This window comes from Aethalodelphis obliquidens, unplaced genomic scaffold, assembly GCF_003676395.1.
Source record: "Aethalodelphis obliquidens isolate GAN/ISIS:26980383/991018 unplaced genomic scaffold, ASM367639v1 scaffold2, whole genome shotgun sequence".
Taxonomy (NCBI): domain Eukaryota; kingdom Metazoa; phylum Chordata; class Mammalia; order Artiodactyla; family Delphinidae; genus Aethalodelphis; species Aethalodelphis obliquidens.
Genome location: NW_020837946.1, coordinates 30,952,348 through 30,964,112, shown reverse-complemented (window position 1 = coordinate 30,964,112; position 11,765 = coordinate 30,952,348). Strand labels below are relative to the sequence as shown.

The 11,765-nt window shown below is 38.4% G+C and overlaps 1 protein-coding gene across 1 annotated transcript in view; it reads left to right on the top strand.

Annotated features, from left to right (window-relative positions):
* Positions 1–11,765, top strand: part of PARD3B (par-3 family cell polarity regulator beta) — a 1,036,702-nt gene that overhangs the window by 164,391 nt on the left and 860,546 nt on the right. The window lies entirely within an intron of this gene.

Genomic DNA, 11,765 nt, shown 5'->3' with positions numbered 1-11,765 from the left:
CTGCGTCTCCCTCCCTCCCACCCTCCCTATCCCACCCCTCCAGGCAGTCACAAAGCACCGAGCCGATATCCCTGTGCCATGCGGCTGCTTCCCACTAGCTATCTACCTTACGTTTGTTAGTGTATATATGTCCATGCCTCTCTCTCGCCCTGTCACAGCTCACCCTTCCCCCTCCCCATATCCTCAAGTCCGTTCTTCAGTAGGTCTGTGTCTTTATTCCTGTCTTACCCCTAGGTTCTTCATGACATTTTTTTTTCTTAAATTCCATATATATGTGTTAGCATACGGCATTTGTCTTTCTCTTTCTTACTTCACTCTGTATGACAGACTCTAGGTCTATCCACCTCATTACAAATAGCTCAATTTCGTTTCTTTTTATGGCTGAGTAATATTCCATTGTATATATGTGCCACATCTTCTTTATCCATTCATCCGATGATGGGCACTTAGGTTGTTTCCATCTCCGGGCTATTGTAAATAGAGCTGCAATGAATATTTTGGTACATGACTCATTTTGAATTTTGGTTTTCTCAGGGTATATGCCCATTAGTGGGATTGCTGGGTCATATGGTAGTTCTATTTGTAGTTTTTTAAGGAACCTCCATACTGTTCTCCATAGTGGCTGTACCAATTCACATTCCCACCAGCAGTGCAAGAGTGTTCCCTTCTCTCCACACCCTCTCCAGCATTTATGGTTTCTAGATTTTTTGATGATGGCCATTCTGACTGGTGTGAGATGATATCTCATTGTAGTTTTGATTTGCATTTCTCTAATGATTAATGATGTTGAGCATTCTTTCATGTGTTTGTTGGCAGTCTGTATATCTTCTTTGGAGAAATGTCTATTTAGGTCTTCTGCCCATTTTTGGATTGGGTTGTTTGTTTTCTTGTTATTGAGCTGCATGAGCTGCTTGTAAATTTTGGAAATTAATCCTTTGTCAGTTGCTTCATTTGCAAATATTTTCTCCCATTCTGAGGGTTGTCTTTTGGTCTTTTTTATGGTTTCCTTTGCTGTGCAAAAGCTTTGAAGTTTCATTAGGTCCCATTTGTTTACTTTTGTTTTTATTTCCATTTCTCTAGGAGGTGGGTCAAAAAGGATCTTGCTGTGATTTATGTCATAGAGTGTTCTGCCTATGTTTTCCTCTAAGAGTTTGATAGTTTCTGGCCTTACATTTAGGTCTTTAATCCATTTTGAGCTTATTTTTGTGTATGGTGTTAGGGAGTGATCTAATCTCATACTTTTACATGTACCTCTCCAGTTTTCCCAGCACCACTTATTGAAGAGGCTGTCCTTTCTCCATTGTACATTCCTGCCTCCTTTATCAAAGATAAGGTGTCCATATGTGCATGGGTTTATCTCTGGGCTTTCTATCCTGTTCCATTGATCTATCTTTCTGTTTTTGTGCCAGTACCATACTGTCTTGATTACTGTAGCTTTGTAGTATAGTCTGAAGTCAGGGAGCCTGATTCCTCCAGCTCCGTTTTTCATTCTCAAGATTGCTTTGGCTATTCGGGGTCTTCTGTGTTTCCATACAAATTGTGAAATTTTTTGTTCTAGTTCTGTGAAAAATGCCAGTGGTAGTTTGATAGGGATTGCATTGAATCTGTAGATTGCTTTGGTTAGTACAGTCGTTTTCACAATGTTGATTCTTCCAATCCAAGAACATGGTATATCTCTCCATCTATTTGTATCATCTTTAATTTCTTTCATCAGTGTCTTATAATTTTCTGCATACAGGTCTTTTGTCTCCTTAGGTAGGTTTATTCCTAGATATTTTATTCTTTTTGTTCCAGTGGTAAATGGGAGTGTTTTCTTGATTTCACTTTCAGATTTTTCATCATTAGTGTATAGGAATGCCAGAGATTTCTGTGCATTAATTTTGTATCCTGCCACTTTACCAAATTCATTGATTAGCTCTAGTAGTTTTCTGGTAGCATCTTTAGGATTCTCTGTGTATAGTATCATGTCATCTGCAAACAGTGACAGCTTTACTTCTTCTTTTCCGATTTGGATTCCTTTTATTTCCTTTTCTTCTCTGATTGTTGTGGCTAAAACTTCCAAAACTATGTTGAATAATAGTGGTGAGAGTGGGCAACCTTGTCTTGTTCCTGATCTTAGTGGAAATGCTTTCAGTTTTTCACCATTGAGGATGATGTTGGCTGTTGGCTTGTCATATATGACCTTTATTATGTTGAGGAAAGTTCCCTCTATGCCTACTTTCTGGAGGGTTTTTATCATAAATGGGTGTTGAATTTTGTCAAAAGCTTTCTCTGCCTCTATTGAGATGATCGTATGGTTTTTCTCCTTCAATTTGTTAATATGGTTTATCACATTGATAGATTTGTGTATATTGAAGAATCCTTGCATTCCTGGAATAAACCCCACTTGATCATGGTGTATGATCCTTTTAATGTGCTGTTGGATTCTGTAAAAACCTGTAATTTTAATGAAGACATGTACATTTTAAACTACATGTAAACTTCTGGTTATTTTGTTTTGCCTTTTCACACAATTCTTGTATAATTTCAAACTTTTCTTTTTCCATTAAAAATTTTAAATTACATTAAAATGAGAGAAACCAGAAGTATTATTACTTATATAGTTGTCTTTTTTATAACTATAAATTTCAGAATGATCTTTACAGTCATTTTTAATGTACTTCTAAATTAGGTGCATATTTCATCTCTTCATACAAGTAAGTTAAATTGAAGAAATAACTACCTGAAACTTTGCTGTGAATATATAAGAACAACAGGTAACACAAGCTATTTAAATATTATTCTATTGTGAATAAATCCCAGGGAAAATTTGTTCATTCATATCCTACTTCTCTGCTTTTTGCTGTTGAAATAAAAATTGTTAAGTATTTTCCTGTTGAAATTACTTCCTTTTTAAAAGTTTCTTTGTCAGTATCTGCTAGAGGCGTGTAACAATGCTGTCTTTACAGGATTTTTATAAAGGTCAAATGAAAATACAGTTAACTGTTATTTAGCTGTAGATTAATTGGTGTTTGGATTACTTATACAAAAGTGATAATAGACTTTTCTTAAAATCTTAAATTACTGTGAGCCAACAAAAATATCCATAAATTAGATGACATCTCTTATTTGTCCTGATATGGTAACAAATAGAGGCCACGTTGGGTTCCTTGCCATGTGGGATTTCCTGCTGCTCTATCCAGTAGGAAATTAGTGTAACTTGCATAGTTGTGGCCATAATTCTTTTTGTTTTGTTCTGTTTTTTTTCTGTGGTCTGCCCAAATCTGAGTGGTAGGTTGGTGTTGGGCCTTTTAAAATTTAAATGTGCTAAAATAACTCAAACTAAAGTATTGGAATTAAGGCAAAAACTGCCTATTGCTTAACATTCAAACAACAGTTGAAATTATCAATAAGTTGGAAAAAGGATACCATTAAACAACTTGCAGTATCACATGGGAAAGGAAGCAGACAGTTCATGATTGCAAAAAGAAAAAGAATGATTTGATATCTTGTGTGTTTTCGGTGAGTTCTTGGAGCAGAAGGTAAAAGCAAAAGGGAAAAATTAAACTTAAAAAAATGTGTCAGGGGATCTTGATCAGACAGTGTAGGGTTGGTTCTGTCAGCAGATAATAGGCATAAGAATTTGAGCTAGCATCCGTATGATTCCGAGCTGACCAGGTGGGGTATCAGTGCTGCCTGTGGTATTTGTTAGGTTATGAGTTCTGTTTTGACAGAGACCATGTGACAGTGGCTTAAACAAGATAGAAGGTTTACTTTTCTCTCGTATCGAAGTCTGGGTTGAAAGTGATTTTGGGAGAAGAAGCCAAGCATCTCTACTCTTAGATGTTTTTCTCATCACTCTACCATGCTTTACCAGGAGTTCTTAACCCTGTCTATACATTAGATTCGTCTGGGGAGCTTAAAAAAAAAAAAAAGACTCCTGGGCCTGGCCCTATTGCAATTGATAATTTAATCTCTGAGAATTAATACCTACCGCAGACCTGAATCGGAATCTGTGGTCGGAACTTAGTTATAAGACCTCACCTGGCTGTAGGGGAGTCTAGGAAAGATAGTCTGTAGCTGCAGGCAAGGGTGCAGCTAAAACCTGCCTGGTTTTATTACTGAAAAGAAGGTTCGTACTAGGAGATGATTAGGTGAATTACAGTTTGAGACACTCGATGATGATAACGATTTTCAGCCAATTGGTAGAGAAGAAAAGACAGAGACGGAGTGTGAGGCTAATTTACATAAGTAAATAGAGTGGGGCTACTGAGTACCCCCGGGAGACACAGGCTGGAGCCTGTAAGCCTCAAGCAGGTGAAAATGGCCAGGCCTTCCCTAGAGTAGAAGGGCTGCTTTAAAGGGGCAGTACTACCAGTTGTTGGCTAGTCCAGGAAAGTGGACAGGTTTTTACAGATCCAAATAGGAAGCTAGACCTTTCTTGAAATGTCAGCCAAATTTAACATGTCTTTAAATTGAATATGGATCAAGAGTCACTCACTTACAAATTCTGACCTCAGTTTTATGGTACAATATTTAGAAGAAAAAGAACATTTTTCTCAGTGACAAAGTAATGTTCCTCAAAATTTGTTTTAACATTTAAAAATATATAAAGAAGAAAAATGACAATAGTAAAAGGTATTTTAACAGACAGTAGCCTTTTGGCCATTTTAGTAGAACTGTGATACTTCGGTATTCTTAAGCTATTATACTCGAATTCATTTTACATTTTTTTAAATGAAGCTTGTAGAACTCTAGTTGTGAAATAAGCGTACAGATTTCAGCTGCTTTTATTTTAACAGGGATTTGTGATATTTGTGACCCTCCACTTTGTCTCCAGTTCATTAAGAGCTACCTCTGTATGTAGAGGCACTTTGTAAGCTATGTACTGATGTTTTTAGCACTTTGCACTGTGTCTGGCACAAAGCACTAAATGAATAAATGATACCTTTGTTAGATAATCATTAGTGTTTCCATTGCCAAGACATCTACTGATTTTAATTACATTAATACCAGTGGGAAATCACAAACAAGAAATATTTCTGACATTATTCTTTTATCAGTTTCTATAAACTAGGTAGATTGAAATAAACTTGTTATCCATTGACAAATATTGGACCTTAAAGATTGAGTTAATTACTTGGTAGAAATTAGTTGGTCAAGATGTTCTATGAAATTGAATTTGTTACGACTTTATAATGACAAAAAATACATTTCTAAAAATGTCTAACTCATATTTTAGGATGAGTTTATCTGGTAATACCTGGTTGTTCAATGCTTTGGCAATGACAGCTTCCTGGATGACAGTGCTATTGAATTAGATTGGCTCACTTCATGTAATTTAAATTAAAACCAAGACCCTCAGATGCATCTCAGAACAAACATATTTGGTTACTGTGCCCATTGCTCAAGGTACTCCTTTTGTTGAAGGCAGCACTATTAAGATCTTGTCTCTAAAGTGCTTGACTAGTGAGAAGAGAGATGAGGCTTGTGGGCTGATAGATGCTCTCAGAGGTTGGACAGGTATTCTAATTGTTAACTTTTATTGATTCCAGATAGTATTGGTTTTGGTCTTTGTTAATCAGATGGGGAAATACCAACACTTTTATGAGTTCTTAAATCTTTCAAATGAACATGTTTACAATGCATTCATTGCGTGGAGCTCTGTAGAGACATCTTCTAAATATGAACAGGATGCTGTCCTGCTGCCACCTTGCTTGTTTGAAGAGGAACAGAGGCTGTGGTGTCTGCATCCCACTCTCATCCTCTGCCTCCTGCTGTTTTGTTTGCCTGAAAATGATAGGTCAAGGAGAACAGTCAAGAATTAGCATAGTAAGGGCAATTGTTTCATCAAAATTTAACAATTGAGGTACAGTTTTTTTTTTTTTGTTTTGCGGTACGTGGGCCTCTCACTGTTGCGGCCTCTCCCGCTGCGGAGCACAGGCTCCCGACGTGCAGACTCAGCGGCCATGGCTCACAGGCCCAGCCGCTCCGCGGCATGTGGGATCTTCCCGGACAGGGGCACGAACCCGTGTCCCCTGCATCGGCAGGCAGACTCTCAACCACTGCACCACCAGGGAAGCCCATGAGTGTCACTATTTTGACACTTTACCTATCTCTGGAAATGATTAGTTGATTTTTCCTATATAACCATTTGGCCACTTTTGAATATGAAAAATATATTTCCTGGATCACTATATTAATTTTTTGAAAGAATTAACTGAGATGTTATAATATCATCTTTTCACCCCAACACAAACTTTTAGATCCTGTTTGAGTATATTTTTAACAAAGTAGACTGGTTTTAAAGTGACTTAGCCACTGTTAATGATTTAGTTCATTTTATGTTTCTTAAGAAATGTATTAAAAAATGAGAATTCAGAAATTGCTCTGAATTAGTTGACCGTTTTTTAGGCATAATACATATATTTTGTAATTTGTGAAAAAAAAATGTAACTTGATTATGTTTCCCAGTAAACCAAAGACATTCATCTGTATTCTTTCAGGTTTGTCAAAGGACAAAAAGGAAGATTTTTGTCATTTGGTTTATTGGATTTTTCATTATTCTCTACACCAGTCAGGAGACAATGAACAATTTTTTTTAACACTTTACTACCTGTGCTGATGGGAGTTCCTCTGTTCCATGTTGGTTTAAAGCCACTTTCTTCTTTCAAGGGAAATCAAAAGTAGTATTGTCATTCTTACGGTTGCTAATGGGCTAGAAATCAGCAATGGGCAGAGAGGGCAGTGTGATAAATCACTTACTAGAAGGGAGTTTAGAATCCAGGGTTGGGGCAGGATGGTAGAATGATAAATGTCATGATAATTTGTAGGAGAAAGTAGGCATGATGGAAGTAAATTGAAGGTTGACCAGGTAAGACTTTTAAGGGAGACTAGCATATCGTGACTGACATGATGGTCTCACCTAACTACTTATATGACCTGAGAATAAATTCCAAATTTCTTCTGGCAAGAAACAGTGATTTTTTTTTTTTCCCTATGCAAGTAACAAGTTTGCTGATTTTGAGTTCTTGTATCTAACCTTCTGGGCAGAAAACAAGAATATGAAAATTGCTATTCTTACAGTTACTAACCTTATGGCCAGTGTCTTTGCTTAAAATTGGTCTTCTTGGTCAGGAACCCCTTAGGTACTGCTTATACTGGAAGCCTTGAATATTACCTTGGACGTTCCAAAGCACATTTCATTATACTTTGTCTCCATTCAACTTAAAAGAGCAGTTAGTTATAGCTACTTTCATTAAGGAAAGTTTGATAGGCGATTATTTTTTTCATGTATTGTTGCTAATCAAAGTTTTAATTTTTAGCTTATCTTTTTTGCATTTCAGCCTATCTTTTCCTTAGGAGTTACTGGCAAATAATTGATACAATGTTTAAAAAATGTAATGTCCCCCAATCTTATCATTGATTCAGAATGAAATCTTTTATGGATTTCATGCCCCACATGGAGCAATACTCAGTAATGTATTCATAGTGAGAAGGCACTTTAGAATTAATTATTTGTGTCATTCTTCCAGGTATCCCATCACTGTTCAATTATTGCTTTCTTATTCAGTATAAATTTGCTTTTCACTGTTTTTGGTGGACCTCTGTTACCAGTGGATAGTTAAAAATTCCCTTCCAGGAATTCCCTCTGATTATCTATAACATCTTGGTTTGTATAATAGGCATCCTGCATAACTTGGAGAGTTGGCCCTTTGATATTCGGTTTATTAATTATTCATGGAGCGACTATGTGGAAGTGCAGTAGTAGGAGATACAAATTAATAGGAAAATACTGTCCTTGCTTTCAAGAAGTTCGCGATCTTATTGTGGAGACAAGTTGTATGTGGAAGTCTGATGATGTGCCTGAAGAAGTAATATAGGCCGTATGTGCTATACAATGGGTGTGGGTGAGTATAACAGAAGAAGTTACAGAGAGCTAAAACTGATTCAGTCTCATCATAATTATTAGAATTTGACTGAGCCACCAGGCAAGGGCAAGAGGGAGTGGAATTGGGAAGTAGGGTAGTGTCATGAATAAGTACAGTGTGATAGGAGTTTCCACACTGAGATCTAGTGGAGAACGTATTTAAAAACAAGGGATTGAACAGGAGGAAATTGAATATGAAGAAAGACAGACAAATCTAGGTTTTCTTCCTGGAGGTTTTGCTCTTCTGTGTGAACTGTGGATATTTAAATAATCCATTTCAAAGCTCCACCTAATCAGACGGGAGAGGGAACTCGTAGGACATAAAGCAGTAGCTTGTTAGACACAACTAAGGATATTGCTTAAAGAATACAGGATTGTGTTTCAAAAAGTTGTAATCTTTTCTTTCCTGGGAAGAAAGGAAGAGAGAAAGTGCCTTGAATTTGGAATGAAATACTTGAAAATGTATTTTAATGTTCCCATTTTAATAAACATAGAAAATATGGTTAATATAAAGTAAGACTAAAGGAACATAGTAATTTTACTTATTTCATGTGCTGTAATCTGTTTAATTTGTCACATTTTTATTTCCTTCTAATCATTTGGATTCATAATTTTGGCGACACCTTACAAATTAAAAAATACCTTGGAACTGTGATCAATACCCTCTTTTCCCTGATGGTGCCATTTAGTTTAGCAGCCACTGGCCGTTTGCAGGATGATAGAGTCCGTGAAATCTACTTTACGAATGCTATGTATTTGAGCAGTCAGGTAGAAAGCAGGAGTGAGTTTGAGGCTCTGGAACTTATTCATCCAATATTTAGTAAACTGTTGCCATCCTTTATGAGGGCATCCCAATGAGAATGTCAAAGAAAACACCAGAAAACCAATGAAATACCCATGTGGTCAACTCTGTACCTTGTGGGAGGTGACAGTGAGTGTTTCAAGGACAATTCTGACATGATCCCCACCCATGTCGCATAGCCATAGACATCTGGGAAGTGACAGTAGCTGACAGACCATGTTGGCACTGCAGAAATCAGAGATGGACTAGCTCAGTTGGAAGAAAAATGGCATGCTGACTAGGAGACTAAGAAGCCACGCGCAGCAGTGGCAGCCTGTGCTATTAACGGTAACTAAAAGACAGATTGAGTCCAGCGAGGGCTGCAGGCCTCCCATCAGTCGCTCTGCCATACTTGTATTCACAGGAAGTTCTTTACTGTCAGCAGTAGCTTCTCTCAGTAAAAGGGAAGAGATCGTTATGTTCATTCTCATGCTTCTGTTGGACGGTGACGGGTAAAGAATGCACCTTGTGTTATGAACAGCAATGCAATTTTAATGTGAATTTAACCTTGAAAGTAAATGCTGAGCCATCCCTAATAGCATCGCTTAAAGTGTGTTCCCACTTCAGCTGCTGGTTCACCCTCATTCTTTCAAGATGGCAGCCCAGGAGTTGCAGTGTGTTTTAGGGCAGTGGAATCAAAGGCCTGTGGACTGTGGAATTAAAATCATGGAGATCTCCTTGCTTTTGCTGTTTTAGCACCTTGGGCGCTGAGCACCCCTGGAGAAAAATCATCAAACCGAGTATTTTTATTTGGCTTGCTCCTTCTGTGTTCCTTCAGTGGCAACCCTAAAATCTCACTGTCCTGATTAAGCTCCATCCCCATCCCTGGCCTCTCAGCTCTTAGTTGATGATCTTCCTAAGCTGCCTTATAGAAAAAAACAGAGCTTGAGGCTTGAATAAAGTTTCTCAGTTTTTCATCTTATTGTCCAAAAAAATTAATTTCTGCCCCCAAGACTTAGAATTGCTTCTCCTAGCCAGGCTAATTCTTCCACTTACCCTTTCAATCTCATGTCCTTCCTTCCACCCCCAGAATTTAACTTCATAGGCCCCTTCTCTCTCCTGTCTTTAACCTCTATTGTACTGACTTGTCTCAGCTCTGCACTGTTAAAAACAAAAAGAGAAAACAACCTCCTGTATTTCCTCCTTGCAGTCATTTCTCTGCAATGTCCTAATCTTTCCCCTTTCTCCTTTCTTAGACAAGTTACTTAAATGAGTTGTTTAAAGAACATGATGATCTCACTTCACCTCCTCATTCTGCAATTCAGGTTTCTGCCCTTATAATTCACTGAGGCTCCTTGACAATTTGAAAGTTCAGCAAGGACTAGAGTAACAGGAAGTATTGCATGGCAAATGAGAAGATCATTAGGCCAGGATGGAAGACTGTCAGAGCCGATGGGCTCTTAGTGTTAAGTATTTTTTCTTGCCCTTTTTATTGGTTTGTTTTTATTTTTTGGTGTGTGTATGTTTGTTCCATTTGAATGACCACACCTAAGCATTCATTGAGGGCCTAGACTTAGGGTTTTTTTTTTTTTATTTTGCGGTACGTGGGCCCCTCACTATTGTGGCCCCCCCCCCACACCCCTGCAGAGCACAGGCTCCGGACACGCAGGCTCAGCGGCCATGGCTCACGGGCCCAGCTGCTCCGCGGCATGTTGGATCTTCCCGGACCGGGACACAAACCCGCATCCCCTGCATCGGCAGGCGGACTCTCAACCACTGCGCCACCAGGGAAGCCCCTAGACTTAGGTTTTTAATGAACTTCCAGCCTTTAAGGAATACTTTAAACTCAATAAACTAAAAATATTATCCAGAATTCCTGACTCAGTTATGTAGGAAACTACATATTGATGATTGGTTTCTAAACAAAGGACAAGTATTTTCAGTCACGGTGTTCCTGTAATTTTACCGTAACAAATAAACATATGAATTATCTGTGGGATATCTTTATCCATTTATGTGTGGTTTGTTCTCAACCTAGTTCCATAAAGTTCTCAGATAAGTGACTGCAGCACAATTTACTACTACAGTGATCAAGGGGAAGGAAATTCAAAAGAGGTTGGGGGGAGACAAGGGGCTCAGGATGACAGAACGTGAGCAGTGATGCAAGGATAAAACCTACACTGTTTGTGTGGAGTAGGACAATTAATTAATGGAGTGAAAATCGCAGGAGTTTGCTTTTACAAAGAGTAAAAGGTGTTGAGGCTGAGGCAGTAATTACATGCAGCTTAATCAAGAAATTTAGCTGTGAAATGTAAAGGAGAAGTTGAGTATTGGTTGGAATGAGCTTGGTCTTATAAAGGATTTATTGCATAGTACATGTTTATTTTCTAAAACTTGCAAAGTGTGTTCACTTGCATCTTTTCCTCTTCTCCTGAAAAATCCTATTAGGTGTGATAGTAAAATTGTTATTGTTATTCCCTTTTTATAGATGAGAAAATCATTTCGAAGTGTGAGTTGCATAGCCCAACAAAGTAGAGAGCACCTGAGTTGGGATTTGAATGGAGGTTATCTTAATCCGCTCCTGTAAGCTTTCTGCTTTATGAGTCATCTTCCCTTTTAATTTAAGACTACTGGATAACAAAGCCAGAAAGAAAGAAACTTTTTTTTTTTTTTTTTTTGCAGTCCCCTTGCGGGCATGGCCCACGGGCCCAGCCGCTCCGCGGCACGTGGGATTTTCCCGCACTGGGGCACGAACCCGCGTCCCCTGCATCGGCAGGCGGACTGTCAACCACTGCGCCACCAGGGAAGCCCCAGAAAGGAACTCTTAAAGATAATGATACAGAAGTTGTTGGGAAAAGAAGGGCTGGTTGTGAAAACAGTCTCTCAGTAGTTAGAACAGGTTCTAGAATGTAGTGGGTGGCAGCTGCCCTTACTCTTTCTTAAAAAATTTATATATTTATTTTTGGCTGCGTTGGGTCTTCGTTGCTATGCAGGGGCTTTCTCTAGTTGCGGCGAGCGGGGGCTATTCTTCGTTGAGGTACGCGGGCTTCTCATTGCGGTGGCTTCTCGCTGCGG